Consider the following 13958-nt stretch of genomic DNA (forward strand, 5'->3'; position numbering starts at 1 on the left):
TCGTTGATTTATTGAATAAAAAATTTGGATGGTTGTGATCAAAGATAGGGGAGCGAGGTCATATCATGCGAGTGTTTGGGTACCGGTCGTGTGCAATAACAGGGTCCTGAATCCCTAAATTATTTTATTATTTTTCTTTGGAGGTTATACCCTGGTTTCTATAAAATGGGGACTTTATGTGTGCCTCTAACAAAGAGTCGTTGATTTATTGAATAAAAAATTTGGATGGTTGTGATCAAAGATAGGGGAGCGGAGTCATATCATGCTTGTTTTTGTGTACCGGTCGTGTGCAATAACAAGATCCTTAGTCCCTAAATTATTTTATTAATTTTCTTAGAAGGTTGTATCCTGGTTTCTATAAAGTGAGGACTTTATGTGTGCCTTTAAACAAAGAGTCGTTGATTTTTTGAATAAAAAATTTGGATGGTTGTGATCAAAGATAGGGAGCGGAGTCATATCATGCGTGTGTTTGGGTACAGGTTGTGTGCAATAACAAGATCCTTAGTCCCTAAATTATTTTATTAATTTTCTTAGAAGGTTGTATCCGAGTTTCAATAAAGTGAGGACTTTTGTGTGCCTCTAAACGAAGAGTCGTTGATTTATTGAATAAAAATTTGGATGGTTGTGATCAATATAGGGGAGCGGGATCATATCATGCGTGTGTTTGGGGTACCGGTCGTGTGAATAACAAGATCCTGATTCCCTAAATAATTTCATTATTTTTCTTTGGGGGTTGTATCCTGGTTTCTATAAAAGGAGGACTTGTTGTGTGCCTCTTAAAGAAGAGTCGTTGATTTATTAAATAAAAAATTTGAATGGTTGTGATCAAAGATAGGGGAACGAAGTCATATCATGCGTGTGCTTGGGTACCGGTCATGTGCAATAACAAGATCCTTAGTCCCTAAATTATTATATTATTTTTCTTCGGAGGTTGTACCCTGGTTTCTATTAAATGGGGACTTTATGTGTGCATCTATAGGAAGAGTTGTTGATTTATTGAATAAAAAATTTGAATGGTTTTGATCAAAGATAGGGGAGCGGGGTCATATCACGCTTGTGTTTGGTTACCGGTCGTGTGCAATAACATGATCTTTAGTCTCTAAATTATTTTATTATTTTTCTTAGGAGGTTGTACCCTGGTTTCTATAAAATGAGGACTTTGTGCGTGCCTCTCTAAAGGAAGAGTCGTTTATTTACTGAATAAAAAATTTGGATGCTTGTGATCAAAGATAGGGGAGCAGGGTCATATCATGTGTGTTTTTGGGTACCTGTCGTGTGCAATAACAAGATCCTTAGTCGCTAAATGATGTCTCATTCTCTTTCTCACATAATGTCATCGGTAAATTTTTGGCGGTCTTAGTGATTAGTAAGTTTCTAACGGTCTTAATCATCAATAATTTTTTTACAGTATGAGTTGTTGGTAAAATGACAGCCCCAACCATGAATGATTTTTATTATTTATTCTAGGGCTGAGCATCGGGCGGGTTCGGGCGGGCTCGGGTGAAATATTCCGGGTTCGAGCGGTTTTGAACCAAGCATATATCAATCCGTTTTCGACCGTGGAAGCCTTGGATATTTCGGGTGCGGGTTGAATCGCTGAACGAGTTTCTCGGGTGGGTTGAAACGGGTTTGGAGTAGATTGTGTTTTCTGGGTTTGTTGAAAATTTCAAACAAAAATGGAGAAAGAAGGGGAAAGAGAGAAAGAAATCAACAATCATATGTAAAGGTGGCTTCGTGCTGGACTAGGTGATGAATAAGATGGAGTGGTGGAGGGTGAAGTGGGTGTTATCCAGAGTTGGAGGAAACTGAAGATGGGTCGTAGAACTTGGTGTTATCCCAAGTTAGCGTGAAAGAGAAAGTAGAAAGTGTGAGGGGGGTAATGGGAATAATAGAGTCAAATATGCTAAGTTGCTAACACTACATTTCAAAATAAGTTGAGAACTTACAAATGGGTTGGGGCACATCGAGATAATCAATAAAAAAAATGTATATTAAATTAATTGGGGAAGGACAATTGATAAGATTATGATCGTTGGGCAACACGCAAAGGTAAAGCTACTAGTAGCACACAGTATGCACAGAGTCAGAGAAATACAGAGGGCTATTCATAGACTATTATTATAGCTGCAGCTGGCTATGAATTATGTGTATATTTTAATTGGGTTGGTTCGGGTATCGAAGAAATTTTTTGCCACACCCGAAACCGACCATGAACACCTGTTCTAAACTGCTGTACCATTTCGAATAAATCCGTCATCCGTCAAAACCTGTCCGTTTTGTCTTTTTTGGATCCGGGTAGCTCGGGTATGGTTCGAAACGGGTTCTATGCTCACCCCTAATTTATTCCAACATAGTGTAAGTCAATTTCGTTGAGAAACTCCAACTCTAATCTTGTTTTGGGAGGTTGTACCTTGATTTCTATAAAACAATGACTTGTTGTGTGCTTCTAAGGGACGAGTCGTTAATTTATTGAATAAAAAATTTGGATGAGTGTGATAAAACATAGGGGAGCATGGTCATATTTTGCGTGTGTTTGGTAACAGTTGAGTGCAATATCAAGATCCTTAGTCTCCAAATGATGTCTCGTTCTCTATCTTGTAACGCCCCGATTTCTCGAGTGTCACACAGTAAACCAAACGTCACAATTTTCGTAAAGAATTTTCGCAGTTCAATTATTAATCTTGATTTAATGACAAAAGTTCAATTATTGCGAAACTCTCGAAACTTTACGAAATAAATTTGCGGAATAAATAAATCATGCATTTCTGAATGAAATAGCATTTAAAATAAAATCGAGGAATAAATCCAAAAGTACAAAACCGAATCCGACGGCAAAGCCTAAAACCAAGTTCATAAGTGATCTCAAAAACAGAAATAAATAATAATCCAACAGATAAAGTAAATTAAAATTCGATACAGCTCTCATAGAAAAACCCCAACATAGAAAAGTCTCGACCCTAATCCTCGTCGTCACTAGAGATGTATATGACCTCTGAGTCCTTGGCAACTCGACTCTTCATTGGATAAGTTGGTTCACCTTCAGATCCTGAAAGCCATCCACATTGCCTCTTCCTAGGCGGTCGTTCTTCAGTGACATCCGGAACAGGCTCCAATGCGGGCATGTCTCCATATTCATCAACAGGGCTAGCTTGCTTCGGCTCCGGTGAAGAAGACTCCACTGCATCCTTTTCCCTCATCAGCGGTGATTCAACTGTTGTCTCTTCTGAAGGATCCTCCTCGTCCTCCCATGATTCGAGCGGCTTCTCCTCTTTGGTCAGACAAAACCTAGCGGGAGGGTGAGGCAACATGACCACCCCATCCCCAAGGATCTGTCTCTCTACGACTCTTCCATGTATGTCCCTTCCTACGAGTTCTGCATCGCCGGCGTAGGTTCTCCGGACTCCTGACGCGTTGGTCACCCATAGCCGGTCATCCTCAGGCTCACTCAACACCATCTCCCAGATCATGATAGCTTCCACTGTCTTGGTGGTCACCATCTACCCCCCCCCCCCAAATAAGACACATAACAAACAAGCAGGGTCAGGTCGACAGCAAAAACAAATAATAATCGGTAATCAACACTTATAAAATTTAATGTCTCTTATGAGATTTCATCAATAGTTAGTCGGTTAGGCTAACGGGTCCTCACTTCACACAACCCACCAAAACACCTTGGCCAATCTCGAACATCCGCAGATGCACAATCACAAGGGGACCAACACAGTCGACCCAAGTCACGTGGAGACCAACACAGTCAATCCACAAATCTCAGGGAGACCAACACAGTCAATCCCTATCCCATGACTCAATCATGGTTATCACTTGGAGACCAACACAGTCAATCCACAATCTCCCTCACGTGCAAGCCCATCGTTCTCATGGACCATAGTCTACATCGACCTATGTCCGTTAAATTAAGTTTACTTGCAAGCGAGTTAAATCTCATTAAGTCTCATTCTCTTGGTTTTTATGGCTCTAAAGTCAATCCTAGAGTCTTGAAAAACATATTACAAAGGTAACATCAACAGTCACAATATACAAGGGGATTACGGCTAGGTGAGCGACCCTTGGTTCACAATCATTAGCATAAGCATCATCCATCTCACATATACTTAACATAATCACAATTTGCATGCCTTTCCTACATAAAATCATGGTAAAATCATCAAGTACGGTACCAAAGACTTGTGCAATCAAGACAAGGAAAGAAAACACCACACCCCCAAAAACTAGGGTTCGGCCGAACCAGGAATTGGCCCTTAAGGTTTCAAATCTTTTTCTTCTTTCTTCCCCTTGATCACATAGGTCTAGGTACGGCCCCAAATCAATCAAATATTCACCCAAAATTTCAGATTCGAACTCTTAGCAAAGATCAAGTTATGGCAAGTGTAAAACAACCCAAATTCATCAAATATCATGACAAAACTCACATAAAATCATAGGTCATGGCATGAACAAGGTTTTGAGAATCATCTTCATGGTATTTTATGAAGAAAAGTCCAGCAAGCAAACATGAACATAAAGTCATGCAAAAGCAATCAAACTCATGGTGTTTCTCATGGCAAATCATGGCAAATTCCCTAGAGAAACCTACCCAACCTAGACCAGCTCTTACCTTGGTCCTTAGGCTTGAAGAAAAGATGAACGTGAAGAGCAAAGTTCTGGTTTCTTGCTGTCCAAGTCTCTCCCTTTCTCCTCCTTGCTCTCGGCCTCTCTCTCTCACTCGCGATCTCCCTTTCTCTCTCGCGTGCGTGCGTGCGGCCGGCGGTGGCTAGGGCAACGGCGGCCTCCTCTTCCTTCCTCTCTCTCGAGTTCCCTCCTCTTTCTCTCTGTGTGTGTTACGTGAATGATGATGTGTGGGGTTTCTACTTCTGATTGGGAATGAAAAATAAGGGTTTTCTCCTCCCCTTTACCCCCTATTACCCACGGCCAACAACTCAATGGGCTAGGGTTTGCTTTTCTCTTAGCCCAAACCCATAATAACCTTGACCCACTAATCACACACTTAATCAGGTCTGATCACACTTAAAACCTAGGCCCCTTTTTGTAATTTCACAAGTAAACTCGGAATTAAAAGAAGGGTTAAATATGTTTTTCGTCCCTGAACTTTCAGTGAGTACTGGTTTTCGTCTCTCACCGGAGTAAAAGCTGAAAATGGTCCTTGAACATAAGGAAAATAGCTGGAAATGGTCCCTGTCGGAGGGGCGGCGCTGACCACCGAGGTCACCTGTCATGGTGAGCTGATGTGGCATTGCCACATCAATTAATGAAACCTAGTTGGATTTTTTGATTAAATTTTATTTTACATTTACACAAAATAATTAATTTCATTATATTATGAACTAAAATAATTATGAAAATTGAAAAACAATCCTTCATTATCTTCAAATAATACGCTCATCAACAACATCTTCATCTTCCTTCATCACCATCTTCCTTCAAATTTCTCCTTTCAGATCTGAATCCCAGCCACCACCAACGAACATCACCAACCTCCATCGCTCAAACCACCCTCGTCTATCCCTGAATCTGCCAAGAACGCGCCCCCAAAAACAGCGAACATCAACCTCACCTCCCAAAAACGCGTCGCCACCCCGACCACGTCGCTCGCCACACCCCAGCCCAAAACGGCAACTAGAAATAAGGGGATTGGGCTGGATTTAAAGAGAAATAAGGGGATAGGGCCTTAGATCTGAATAACAAAGGAAGATCTTCTTATTCTTATGGGATATGGAGGTTTTGCTTATCTACTTTGATGGTTCTATGAAAAAAGCTTCAAACTTTGCTCTTGTGGAGGGAGGCACAACGATGGAGGTTCATCGGTATGAAGTTTTGTGGGTTATTTTCTGTATTTGGGATTTTTGGGTTGTAATTTCTGGATTTGGGGTTTGAGAGTAGTGGTGTTGTGGGGGTGGTGGGGTTGCGGTTTGGATTGTGGGGGTGGTGAGAGAGTTGAACTTCATGGATCTAATCTAAGCTCTTCTATTATATGCACTATCTGGTAGAGCAAATGCATGCTATTGTATTTAATTAAATTTCACTTGGTAATTGTAGTATTTCAGCAACTTTTGGGGTGTTTGTGTTTCAGGAGGAAGAAGATTAATGAACACTATTTTCTGGATTAAATACGTTGAGAACATTGATTTTCTTATTTTTTGGTTTTCTGGTCATCGATGAGCATGAATATGATGAAATCTTGGATGAAAATAAAAAGAATATGAAGAAAATGGTAAAATGATGAAGATTCAGGGTTTTCTATAATCTTAACTAATGAGAGTTGGTGTGTTTTGGGATTAGATGGGTTAGATTAGGTTAGGATAATTAGTGGATTGTTAGGGGTTAATTTAGAATTTAGTAATTTACTTATTTTTAAATGAAAAAAAAATGTGACTCATCCTCATTAATTGACGTGGCGAAGGGCCACGTCAGTCCACCGGCACATGTGGCTACGGTGGTCAACGCCACCACTCCGGCAGGGATGAAAACCAGCTATTTTCCTTATGTTCAAGGACTCTTTCCAGCTTTTACTCCGGTGAGGGATGAAAACCAGCACTCGCTGAAAGTTCAGAGACGAAAAACATATTTAACCCTTAAAAGAAAACAATTCGCTGGTACTGTACAGCCAGAACCACCGTCACTAAAACGCGAATATCTCGAGCTACAGAGGTCTGAATGACCGGATTCCACTTCGAGAAAGAGCTAGATTTGCCACCCCAACCATTAGATTTCACACCCCTAATTATCGGATTTTCAAGTTCCGAATTATTTCGGAATCTTAGATTCCGAAATTAATTCGTGATTTTTAGTTCAAAATACATCTAACACCACACTTTTGAGTAAAAAACCACACTTTTGAGTAAAAAAGTGCTTCGGAAACCTTATTTCTGAAATATTTCGGAAACTGAGTTTCCGTAAGTGGGGTGACATTTCTAATGGTTGGGGTGCCAAATCTAATGATCGAATTTTCTTAACTTAAAGGGCTACAACTCTCATGAAGGAAGTTTTCCCAAATGAGATCGTTAAGTCCCTCTAAAAATTCACACAAGGTGACAGCCAGAATCTGTCAAAACTCAAACTTAACCAAAATCTCATTTTATTCAATCCATCATCCAAGCATTACATGTATAAGGTCTAGGATCTTACATGTCTCACCTAAGGTCACTGGAAATTTTTTGATGGTCTTAGCGGTTAGTAAGTTTCTAATAGTATCACCCGTCAGTAATTTTTTTATACTATGAGTCATTGATAATAATTCAATGGTCAAAGCGATCGGTAATTTTATTTGATTGAACAAAAGTAACTCATCTTACTAGGGAGTTTTATGTATTGGAAAGAACTTCAACTCTTAATTGTTTATGCTCTTCGAGCAAATATTGCAATCCCCACTTACCTAAGTTTTGTATTCTTATTTTTGTTCTCAATGGATCACAAAATAATTAACATTCATACATTAAATATTGATTAAATAATGAAAATTATTTAACAGCTTATAAATTGAATTTTGAAAGAATTTCAAGTTTAATATCACTTTAGTCATTTTATCGTTGTTTGAGGGTATTTGAACAAGTAGATATCGCGTGAGATCAATGTAATAACTTTCATAACGTTATTACTTATTAGTTTGAATACCTTGATCCGATCCAAACTGCATATATAGCTAAACATATGGGTGTTACTGCCACAAATGACGAAGTTATGTAAATGATAAACTTGAAGGTTATTTAAAATTCAACCATTTAATCAATATCTCATTAATCAAAATGAAGTTTAAATTTATGATTATTTGAAAATAAATATCATAATGGGAATAATACAATTGCCAAATGAGCATGTCCAAGTTCTGGTATTTGTTTTTTTTTTTAAAAGAATAGTTCGTATCAGGCTTATGGTCACCAACTCAGTCGGCCCAATATAACCATCTAGATCAAGCCATTAAGGCCTCATGCGAAATAGAACAAGTACCTAACTTGACAAAAAAAAGTACCTAACAAATACATATATTGCATGGGTCCGCCTAGGGTGCACAACAAAAATGTTGTGCAAATTTGCACAAGGGGAAATAGAGCACACCCTTAGTTCTTTGTTATATGATGCTACTTTTTTACTACCTTTTGAGATGATGTTATGGCGAGTATATGCTAATTATTATCTATCGTACTCATTCTACCATTGAAAAAATGTGAAGTATATATTAAAAACTTAACACAAACTATGCAAAGTGATCACTTTAACTTGGTCACCCCCAAATCAAAATCTCGCCTCCGCCACTCATGCAACACAACTCTGGCTCGTTTAATAGCATGTATATATGGCTATCCAAGGGTAGCCAAGATCAGAAGACCTTTCATAGAGCTTCCTAAAGACTTCAAGAGACAATTATGACATACATCTTGTCTATAAATATAGATGTAGTTGTTCATTTATGTACGCACTACTCATTATTCGAACTTTCAACTCTTCTTAGAATTTGAGGTTCTCTCTTTGCACTCTCACTAACTTAAGAGTTTGAGTGTCTTATTCAAGTACACCCCCATTATGTCAACATAGCTCAGTCGTGCCAGAGAAGTCTAACATGGACAACACACCACCACCAGAGATGAAAATATTTGATCGAACTCAATTATGAATGAAAAAATTCAAAAAGAATTCAAAACCTAGTCCTTTTTTGTATTGAAGTTAACATGATGAAACAACACAACAGTTCATCCCTATATAGCTTCAACCCTAGTAATATGTTTAACCGCTCCCTCACAACATGGCTACAAGTGTCGAGGGGAGAGATTAGGCACCTTTGACCTGTTCAATATACAAGATATCAATGCCTAACTGAATATTAGCGAAGCGTGTGACGAAATGAAGACATTGTCTCGCTACATGATGTCGCTCACTTTGAAACACATCACCTACCTTAAGAGGATAAGCCCAAGTCTTCCACCCCAGTTGACTTATCCTGGCCCAAATTCAAGTGATTTCGATACATGTCCTGTATTCTGGGCCACAATCCACATGACATCAAGCCTTAAGCATTAAGGCAAATGTGTAATTCTTGCTTCGATTTGTTTTCATGTCACCCATTTTGATTCGTAACAAAGAACAAACTTCCAATCTTTCCAAAATATAGGGCTGAGAGTTTACCTATGTACTGACATTACCCTTTCGAGCCAATGTTCACGAAGTGAACTTGAGAGAACAAACTAAGAATTCAAAGAGAGTTCAAAATCTAGTCCTTCTTGGTATTGAAGTTAACATGGAAAACAATACGTACGTCCATTCGCCTCTGTATAACTCAAACCTTAGTAAGATGTGTAACCGCTCTCTCACAACATGGCTACAAGTGCCAAGTGCAAAGGTTAAGCGTCTTTGACCTATTCAATTTACATTATATCAAAGTGTGATTGAATCTTAGTGAAGCACGTAATAAAATGAAGAGATCACTCCACTGAACAATGTCGCCGACTTTGAAACACATCACTCATCTTAGGAGGATAAGCTAAAATCTGCCAAGTAACTTGATTTTTGCAAGCCCCGATCGCCCACTCTTATAAAGGGAAAAAAATATGTTGACACTTTAAAAACACTCTCATCTAGATAAAATATGAAGAGAAAATAGATAAAAAAAATGTTATGATAGAAAATGCAAAAATAAGTAGAAAAAAAATAAGTGAAAAAAAATGAAGTGTGAATACAATTAAAAAGTGTTTACTAGCTTTAATCTATTTTAATTTTTCTTCCGTATGATATGCCTTGGGGTTGTCTAACTTTTATTTAAGTATATAAATAATATAACATTGCTGCATAAAATGACCTTATTATGAAGTAAATTAAACAACCCCGTGAAAAATATCATACCCAAATACTATAATAGCCGACATTTTGACAATGCCGAGTTTGGAATGTGGTGTTATCGTGAGAAAGAATGATCAAAATCAAAGGTTACACAGGTTTAGCGTGAGTGCTGTATATATCTAAGGATGTTTTTGTCTGCCACAATGCCCAACCAGCTATAATAGGTTGTAGAATATGCCAACTTAAAATTGACGGAATGCTACATGCATTAGACTAATAGCACCACGTATTTCAAGAGGTTCCCAGTGTAATCTTAGCAAACTTAATTACTTTTTCATAAGTCATTATACAAAAGGTCAAAAAGTCACAAATTTGATGCTTTTTTCCACCACTTTACTCTTTCCATTTTAGAGAACCAACTTATACAAGCAATACAAGCAACAAGGGTTGAAGGGCAATGCTAAACTTACCCGATCGAAAAGAAAAGGGCCATTCCATACCAGCGTAGCTAGTCAGGCATGTTGCCTATATACATACACTTCGTCTTTGATTTGGGTTAAAACCAACATAAATATAATTTCACGTATATTAATATATATATATATATAAATTAATGAAAATGTATAATTTAGCATATTAAGTTTAATGTGAATTAGAAAAGAAGTAAGATTTTAACCTATTGACTTTTCAAACGGGTACTATTCAAAATGATAAAATAGAATAATAGGAATAATTTATTTACTGTAATTATGCTTGTAATTAGGTTTAGTCATTATTATTTAGTCAACTCTACTCTGTATAAATACCCTGCCTATTATCAATAATAAACAGGGAAAACATTTCCTTCATGGTATCAGAGCCAATGGTTGTTTGACCATGGGCCTGGGCCCCTATCCTAGATCCATTTGTTGTGGAGACCTCCCATATTTGGGCCACCCGTTTCATTCCACGCTCCAGATGTTCTACACTGAGCGTGAGGGGGTGTGTTAGAGTCCCACATTGGCTAGAGATGTGGCCAAGCAATTGCTTATATATGGTTGTGCAAACCTTAACTCTTGAGCTAGCTTTTGGGTTAACTCTTGAGCTAGCTTTTGGGAAACACTTTTTTTTTTCTTTTAAATTTCTTTTCTTGCAGGCTCTATGGCTGATTCCGCTTCTTCCAATGGTTCACCAACCGGCGACACCACTCTTGTTCCCACGCCCACGGCGTCGTCGCCCTCCTCTGTCAAGTCGGATTTTCATCCGGCCCTTGCTATCACCAATATCAAAAACAACATCCCTTTCAAACTTGAGTTAGACAAGGATCACTATACTCTGTGGGCTGAATTATTTGAGACTCATGCTCACGCCACTCAGGTGCTCCACCACATCATTCCTCAAGCTGACATGGAGCCCCCAGCGCGCACTGATCCTTCCTATGCCAAGTGGTCCACTCTTGACTCTACAGTCAAACAATGGATTTATTCCACCATATCTTTCGACCTTCTCTCCACTGTTATGGAGAAAGGTTCCACTGCTATGGCTACATGGAACCGTATAGCTTCTATGTTTGAGGACAATCAGAACTCTCGTGCTGTCTCTCTCGACCAGGATTTCATCTCCACTCGCATGGAGGACTTTCCTAATGTTTCAGCCTACTGTCAGCGTCTGAAACATATTTCTGATCAATTGAGAAATGTTGGTGCCCCCGTTAGTGACCATCGTCTTGTCCTACAGTTGGTCTCTGGTCTCACTGAGCCTTTCCGTGGTGTTGCCACCCTGATCCGTCAGAGCGAGCCTTTGCCTCCTTTCCTCAAGGTCCGCTCCATGCTCATTCTCGAGGAATCTGGTCTCGCCAGGATGTCAGGCCCTGCATCTCAGACTGCTATGCACACCTCTGCTTCTCATACACGGGACTCTGATGACTCTTCTCAGCAGCGCACCATCAATCGCAGCAATCAGGGACACTCCAACCACCGTTATGGGTCCGGGCAAAATCGCAATTATCAGGGTAGTTCTGGTAAACCTAAAAAGAAAGGTGGCTCTCGCTATACTGGTTCATCTGGCTCCTCTGGTTCCCCTGCTGCTGCTCCTCCACCATGGCGCCCACCTCCGCAAGCATCCTGGAATCCCTGGGGTTGGACTCCTCCCCCTGGTTGGGCTCCTCCCCCTTGGGGCATGCCTCCTTGTCCTTACCCCACATCTCAGTGGTCGCGTCCCATGGGTCCTCCGCCGCAACCCAGCGTTCTAGGCCAGCGTCCACAGGCCTACACTGCTACTGCTTCTCCAGCACCCACTGATATTGCTGCTGCCATGCACACCCTGTCTTTGACTCCTCCAGATAGCACGTGGTACATGGACACCGGCGCCTCATCCCATACTACGGCATCTCAAGGTACTCTTACGTCTTATTCTAATTTGAGTCATTTAAATCAGAAACTGATAGTTGGTAGTGGTCAGGGCATTCCAATTCGGGGTTCGGGACACACTTCTATTCCTACCCCTCACAAACCTTTAGCACTCAACCATGTCTTGCACACTCCGTGAATTATTAAAAACTTAATTTATGTGCGACAACTCACTACTGACAATAATGTTTCTGTTTCCTTTGATCCATTTGGATTCTCGGTGTCTGACTTCCAGACGGGGATGCCTCTCCTGAGATGTAACAGCGTCGGCGACCTCTACCCAGTCACCCGTTCCTCTCCTTTTGCTGGTCTTGCTTCTAGTGTCTGGCACAATCGCCTTGGTCATCCTGCTTCCTCAGCTTTAAATCACCTTAGGAATAATAAACTTATTTTTTGTGAACCTTTGCGTTCTAGTTCTGTTTGTGATTCTTGTGTTTTAGGCAAACATGTTCGGTTGCCTTTTCGTTCCTCTGAAACTATTACTTTGAGGCCATTTGATATTTTGCATAGTGATTTATGGACGTCTCCTGTTTTAAGCACTGCTGGTCATCATTATTAAGTTTTGTTTTTGGATGATCACACTGATTTTTTATGGACATTTCCGATTGGCAAGAAATCTCAGGTTTATGAAATATTTACTACTCTTGCTACTCTTATTAAAACTCAATTTTCAGCAAATATTAAATGTCTTTAATGTGATAATGGACGTGAATATGACAATGAATCCTTTCGCCGGTATTGTGCTGCTAATGGCCTTCTTTTTCGATTCTCTTGCCCTCACACTTCTTCTCAAAATGGGAAAGCAGAACGAAAAATTCGCACCATTAACAACATGATCCGCACCCTCCTGGCTCATTCGTCTGTTCCTCCTTCTTTTTGGCATCATGCCCTTCAAATGGCAACGTACCTTCTGAACATTCTGCCTCGCAAGACTCTTCAGAATGATTCTCCTACTCAGCTGTTGTATCATCGCGACCCTTCCTACTCACACTTACGTGTCTTTGGTTGTCTATGTTTTCCTCTATTTCCTTCCGCTACAATTAACAAATTGCAACCACGATCGACTCCGTGTGTTTTTCTAGGGTATCCGATGAATCACAGAGGATATCAATGTTATGATTTGTCAAACAGAAAAATTATAATATCGCGGCATGTCATTTTTGATGAAACTCGATTTCCTTTTGCCGACCTGTCCGTGACTCCTGCCCCTTCTTATGAGTGCTTCACCGAGGACCTCCCTCCTTATTTGATCCACCATTGGCAAACCGTATCCTCTCTACCACCTGACCCTCCGGTCCCGCCGTCGAGTCCCACTGACTCTTCGCCTTCCTTAACGGCTCCTGTTTCCCCTCCTCCTTCTCCCTTGCCTTTGCCCTTGCCTCCGGCCCCACCTACACCACCCGTACGGACCATGACTACCCGTAGCATGCACGGCATTTCCAAACCTAAAAAGCCTTTTAGTCTTTCCGTATCTATTGATGACCCGTCCATCTCACCCTTGCCACGTAACCCCAAACAAGCCTTATCCGATCCTAATTGGAAGTCCGCTATGCAGTCTGAATTTAATGCTCTTATTAGAAATAATACGTGGGAGTTGGTTCCCCGTCCTTGTGATGTTAATGTTATTCGTTGTATGTGGATTTTTCGCCATAAAAAGCAGTCTAATGGTTTGTTTGAGCGTTATAAGGCTCGTCTTGTTGGTGATGGCAGGTCTCAGATTGCAGGTGTTGATTGTGACGAGACTTTCAGCCCCGTGGTGAAACCGGCTACCATACGGACAGTTCT

The sequence above is a fragment of the Lotus japonicus genome, chromosome 5, assembly GCF_012489685.1.
Source record: "Lotus japonicus ecotype B-129 chromosome 5, LjGifu_v1.2".
Lineage (NCBI taxonomy): Eukaryota > Viridiplantae > Streptophyta > Magnoliopsida > Fabales > Fabaceae > Lotus > Lotus japonicus.